Source organism: Hyaena hyaena, unplaced genomic scaffold (genome assembly GCF_003009895.1).
Source record: "Hyaena hyaena isolate Hyena2069 unplaced genomic scaffold, ASM300989v1 scaffold_167, whole genome shotgun sequence".
Taxonomy (NCBI): domain Eukaryota; kingdom Metazoa; phylum Chordata; class Mammalia; order Carnivora; family Hyaenidae; genus Hyaena; species Hyaena hyaena.
The window spans coordinates 1107546-1114118 of record NW_024080798.1 but is presented as its reverse complement, the minus strand read 5'-3'; the positions used below and the strand labels follow the sequence as shown (position 1 = coordinate 1114118).

At 37.9% G+C, this 6573-nt stretch overlaps 1 long non-coding RNA gene across 1 annotated transcript; it reads left to right on the top strand.

Moving 5' to 3' along the window:
* Positions 1 to 565: 565 nt before the first annotated feature.
* On the top strand, positions 566 to 6236 carry LOC120236963. Its single transcript, XR_005529817.1, has 3 exons — positions 566 to 649; positions 1537 to 1627; positions 5790 to 6236. It is a non-coding gene; the product is annotated as an uncharacterized LOC120236963 (long non-coding RNA).
* The last annotated feature ends 337 nt before the right edge of the window (positions 6237 to 6573 follow it).

Sequence of the window (6573 nt, the reverse complement as noted above, 5' to 3'; positions counted from 1 at the left end):
TGGGCTGTAAGTACGTGTATGTTCACAATATAGATTTTTTATTTCTGTATTTTACAGTCATATTATTGGCGAGTGGCTCTCATTTGTTTTCCAGAACATTTCTAAGCTGATGACATCTTTTTAGTCTTTGTTTGTTAACTGTGTCCTGTGTGTCTACCTTTTCATATAATAATAGCTTTCAGGGAATAAAACAGAAATGGGTTATTGCTTTGTTTAATATTTTTCAAATCAAATACAGCATAGCACGACCATCTGTGAAAATACATTTCCGCTTTCATCCAATTCTGTCAAGGCTTTTTTGAGGATTAATGATCCCTTCATGTGGGCATGTTTCTATGGCTAATATAATATTGTTGGGCAAAGCCTAGGTTATATTTATGTTCTGACTCAGGTAAAAAAAAATAAATAAAAGGACTTGTTGCAGAGAGAAGAAATTTGAGTATTTTCACTGCTAAATATGTGTTGCTTGCAGAACAAGTGCCTTTGGAATAGAAAATAGTGTTGAAAGGCTTTTCTTGGTGGAAAATGTGGAAGTAAAAGCTGTATTCGTTTTCCTTTTAGGTGGAGTCCAATTCTCAATCATCGGGAAGGTCCTTAACAAAGCTACAGACTTACTAGCAGAACATGGACTGCCTGGTGCCTTTCGAAGGTGATCTTTCTCTGGTTGATTTTGGGGAAAGCGGCTTGTGTCTCAGCTGTTTTTTCTCCGCAGTTGTGACCATTGGTCTCCTTTCTGCCCATTTCATGTTCTGTGTATCACTTTTCCCCCTTTCATTTCCCAAATCCCCACCAACGCAGAGCTGCTGCATGGAACAGGGCAAGCCAGACACTGGCAGGGACTGTGAGACAGTATAGAACATTAGGTAACTAGAATTTTATTAAGACACGCCATCTCCTTCAAAGTTTCTTGGCAACTTCTTTCAATAGGAATTTCTTATAGGCTGTTTGGAGGCTCTTGTCTCTAGACTGCCCCAATTCTCTAAGTATTTTGACAGGAAACAGAACATACTCAAATGTTATTGATAAAGTCATCGACTAAATGAAAGGAAAAACACTATGTACAATCAGTTCTGTTATAACACTTGTTTTGAAAACACTGATTTGTTCCAATGCCATTGATATCTCCTGGAACAATTTGGACGTAGTGTTCTTTTTTTATAATGTTTATTTATTTTTTTGAGAGAGACAGAGAGAGCATGAGTGTGGGATGGGCTGAGAGAGAGAGAGAAAGGGATTGAGGATCCAAAGTGGGCTCTATGCTGACGGCTGAGAGACTGATGTGGGGCTTGAACTCACCAACCGTGAGATTATGACCTGAGCGTAAATCTGCGGGCATCGTTTTGCATTGGTTTATGCGTGATGTGATCCATGAAAAGCATTTGGTGAACACAGAAATCTGCACCCAGTTGAACCAAACACTGTAGAAATACGTAAGACACACGCCCCCTCCCCAAACAACCCCACCCACCTCAGTTCACCACAGTGTTACAGCCATACCATCCCCACCCAGTGAGACGACTTTCTTTTGCATTTCAGATAAACTTCCTGCTGCGGCTTTGCAAAGGTTCACAAGCTGCCACCCCTATGAAGTGCACTTCCACAAGCAAATCCCAAGGTCTTTTGCAAGGTAAAAATGCAACACTTAATTGTATTTATGTGTTTCTTAATTGTGTAACTAGTGTAGTACTGTCAGCTACTTTTATTAGGTTCCTCTGTTTTTCAGATGTCATAGGTACAGTTTGTGTGCCTCGAATCCCATTTTCCCATAAACACCTTGGTATTTTTTGCAAAAATTTGCATAGGATGATGGTTTCAAGAGCACATATGTTGCTTATAGCAGAAGTAACTGTATTTTGAAACACTTCAGTGTCTGGGAAGAGCAGGAAGCTGTCACTGCTTTTAGGCCTGAGGGACCAGGACAGAGAAGCAGACTCTGGAACCCAGAGCGGGAGGGCCCCTGTAGCAGCGGGTTGCCTAGCATCTGCTAGCCAGAGGCCTAGCATAAAGAGAGCCTGGGGAATAAACACCCTGTACTCACTCTCCTCCCACTCTCCAGTCTTTGGCAATTACCTCCCATTAATGGGCCGTTCCGACGGGAACCAGTGGGTTGGGGAGTCTGTTTATTGCCATCCATGGAGGACAGTTAAACTCAGTACATAGAGCAGGGCTGAGGAATGGATCTGAAGGCATCATCTTGCCCAACACTATTAGGGAAGTTACTTTTTAAGGAATTGTTTTTATTTTATTACCTAAATCAATTTTATTCTTCTCTTTCTGCATCTCTTATCTAAGCCGGGGTGGAGGAGATTCATGAAGGTGTTTTCCTAAACAAAGGAAAAGTTTCTGCCAAAAAAGAGAATCTACACTACTAGTCCAACCAATTCAAACAGCCAACTTAGAAAATAACATATTTCCACCCCCCCCACTTCTCATTATATATGCATTCGTAACTGTGTTCATGGTCATTTCCATGTGAACCCTTTTCTAAGGGCAAACATGTTTTCACATTTAATGCTTGAATTTTGCCCAGATTGGCTGGATACTGTTACATAATTCACTAACTTTCATGCTTGGTCAAAAGAGAAACGCTATAGGGATGGTATAATTAACTTGTTGATATACTGCCCTTCAATTTGGAAATGGATTTTTGTTGTAGTCCCATTATCAGACAACTGGCCATTTTCCAGTACTGGAATGGGGGGAAGGTGGCTTGAAATGAGTCTCTGTAGTGTGTCCATTTCCCAGATGTCCCAAATTTCTGATCTGAAATTCAGAAGAGACCATGAACTCACAGTCTTAAGGGTAATTATGCAATAGGATGTTTGAGTTTAAATGAATCAATTTGTCATTGACTGGTATATGCCTTCCCTGCCCAGAAACAGCCTGTGGACAAAAGGAGAGATATTTCATGTGGTCCTATAGCGTTCAGATGTTTATTGGAGAGGAAAATATAAAAAATGTTAAACTTCAAAAGAAAAGTAAACATACATCATTTTAAAAAAATGTCTTTAAAGTTTTCTTTAAAAAAAAAAAAGTAAGCAGCTTGAGTTTTATTTCTTCACAAGTAAAATTTATTGCAACATTAGCCATAATTCATTTTGCTTCCTGCTAAAGTGCAGTGGGTTGCTCATACTGGTTAGCCTTTCACTGGGGAAGGAAATTTGATGATATTGATAATGTTGACAAGGATAACGTTGACAGGATAATGGAGATGAAAATTTAGATCCCAACACAGGCTCATGTACTTTTACAAATGGAGATGTAATTCATACATCAGAAAATCCATCCTGTTAAAGCATACAGTTCAGAGGGTTTTAGCATGTTCACAGTGCTGTACAACTACCACCACTGTCTCATTACACAGTATTTTTTATCACTCCTGAAAGAAACCCCATATGGCTTAGCTGTCACTCTCTATTCCTCTGACCCCAGCTCCTGGCACCCATCAATCAATTTTCTGTTCTATGCCTTTATCTGTTCTGGACATTTCATATAATTGGAATCCTGTTATCTGTGGCTTTTTTGCTTCTGGCTTTTTTCACTTAGCACACTGTTCTAAAGATTTAGCCATGTTTAGCATGTTTCAGGACTTCATGTCTTTTTTACTACCACATAATATTCTGGAACATACCACATTTTGTTTATCCATTAATCAACTGATGGCCATTTGGATGTTTCTACTTTTGGGCAACAGTGAAGATCGCTGCTGTGAACATTCATGTGCGTGTTTTTGTGTTGACGTGTGTTTTCATTTCCTTAGTAGTAGAGTTGCTGAGTCATGTAGTAGCTCTGAATTGAAACTTTTGGTGAACTGCCAGACTGTTTTCCAAAGTGGGTGCAAAGTGGGTACATTCCTGACAACAGCATATGAGGGTTCCAGTTTCTCCATAACTTTGCCAACAGTTGTTAGCCTCTGTCTCTTTGAGTACAGACATCTTAGTGGGTGTGAAGTCATATTTCATTGTGATTTTCATTTGCATTTCCCTGATGGCTAGCAATGTTCAGCATCTTGTGGTGTGCTTGTCTGCCATTTGTGTATCTTCTTTGAATAAATGTCTACTGAGATCCTTTATCATTTTCTTATTGGGTTACTTGTTATTTTATTGCTGTTTTGTAACTGTTCTTATACTGCTTATGAGTCCCTCATCATATATATGATTTACAATTATTTTCTATCATTCTGTAGGTTGCCTTTTATATTCTTAATGGTATCCTTTGAAGCACAAACATTTAAAAAATGTTGATGAATTCGAATTCATCTATTTTTTATCACTTGAGATTTTGGAGTCATATCTTGTCAAATCTAAGATCATGAAGATTTTATCCTATATTCTTCTAGTATTTTTATAGTTTTATCTCTTATATCTAGGTTTGTGATCCATTTAGAATTTTTTTTTTTCCATTTTGAATTGTTTTTTATGTATGATGTGAGGGAGGAGCCAACTTTATTCTGTTGCATGTGGATATCAAGTTGTCCTGGGAACATTTGTTGAAAAACTATTATTTTCCTATTGAATTGTCTTGATATACTACTGAACATCAGTGAACTATAAATATATGGGTTTGTTTCTAGACTCTTAGTTATGTTATTCTGGGCTCACAGGCATTTAGAATTAGACAGGCCCTTCTAGATCATGGAGTTTAGGAGCCACCCATTCCAATGTCTGTCAACTGTAGTCAGGCTTCATGAGTAATTGTGCCAGGTAAACGAGGAGATCATGGGCTTTATCCAATGGTTGTCACATGAAAGTATAAAATGAGATTTTGATTTTTCAATAGAAACCAGAGATTGTACTTCTTCTTCTGACAAAATATCTTGAGTTATAGACAGGCAACTAATTTAGTTAAAAAAATGCCGACTAGACAAAGGAAACATCTTAAGGCAGCACTTGGCCCATTATCTACTAGTTTTCAACTTCTGAGACACTTCAGCCTTTTCCTTTGTATAGATAAGGTTGCCGGGTCTCAGTTTAGGTGAATAATCCTAGGTTGCATTGTTATTTGTGGCAAATTCAGATCTAGAAATTAAAATTGATGCTTTCTACTTCCCAGTGGACTATTACTAATATACAAATATTCTAAGAATACACTATTTTTCTAATCATATTTTCTTTTTTAATGTTTATTTATTGAGAGAGAGAAAGAGAGAAGGGGCAGAGAGACAGTCCCAAGCAGGCTCCATACTGTCAGTGTAGAGCCCAGTTCAGGGCTCAGTCTCAGGAACTGTGAGATCATGACCTGAGTCAAAATCAAGAGTCAGATGCTTAACTGACTGAGCCACCCAGGCTCCCCTCTAATAATATTTTCTTATTACCATGACGAGATATTATGTCTTCTTTTAATTAAAAAAAAACTCATAAATATAACCAACCAAAGAACCCCTTAGAGACCTAAACACATGTTTAGGTGCGAACTATGTTAGTAACTGTTCTCTATTGTAATTATTTAAAAGAAGATATCTAACCTGTTTTCAGAAGTGTAGTATAAAGAATGTTTTTTTTGTCTGATAGTAGACAAAAAAGCAGTACACAACTCTTATCCCCAGGAACACACACACACACACACACACACACACACACACCCTCTCTCCCAGCAATGAATAAGGCATGCCTCTGAAAGTCTTGCCTGAGTTGTCATGGTTGTAAATATACCACATGTGGAAGGATTAGAACTCATCATTCTCAATTTTATCTGCTCTGTTTTGTGTTCAAGGCCTTTGTCAAGAACAGGCATTTCCTTCCCTGATATCCTCTCAATGACTTATTTTCTCATTCCAATAACCACTCTAGGAGGGACGTTCCCACCTCCTGTGCCAGAATCTGTTGAAGAAACGTGAGTCTCCTGCAGTATTAATGCATGCATATGCCAGCTTTTTCACATTTGTTTCTGCTCAGCAAATGTGTGATGAAGACAGATGTGCCAGGAATAATTATGGGACTACTGACATGAATAAGAAAGTGTGACAGTCCAAAAGACAAACATACTAAGCAGAAAGAAATATGTTATAACTAAAGCCGAAGACAACAGATTGAAGTAGAATACGACAATGACTTCCCGATGGGGGAGCTACACAAAACTTCACATTGTATTGACATTTGTACATCCGAAAGCAGTGATTAACACACACCAACACAAAAATGTACTAATATGCAGAAATTCAGGACTCATGGATTGTGTCTATGCTAGGTTAAATCAGGCTGAAGATTAATGAAAAATTTATTCATCCTGAATTCTGAACCTGCTTATCATCAACCTCCAGATGTTTGATATTTAAATAAAGCAATTGGATAATTGATGGAATTTTACTTTTCATTTAGTCATTTGGAATAGTCAATAATATGCAGCTTGCCAAATCTTGAGAGAAAATTTTGTTGCCCTCCTAATTTATTTCCAAGCTGCAGGAGAGAATTTGAAAGTGAGTAAGAGGTTATTTGAGGAAAGTAAAGTATAAGATGGTCAGCTCTTCTTCACTTCACCGTTACTTTGGGTTAACATGTTTGTAACAAGATGCTTTTACTACTTGTAGAGATTCTCATTTTTTTTCTTACTTTGCCAGAGGACCTCATTGTTCTT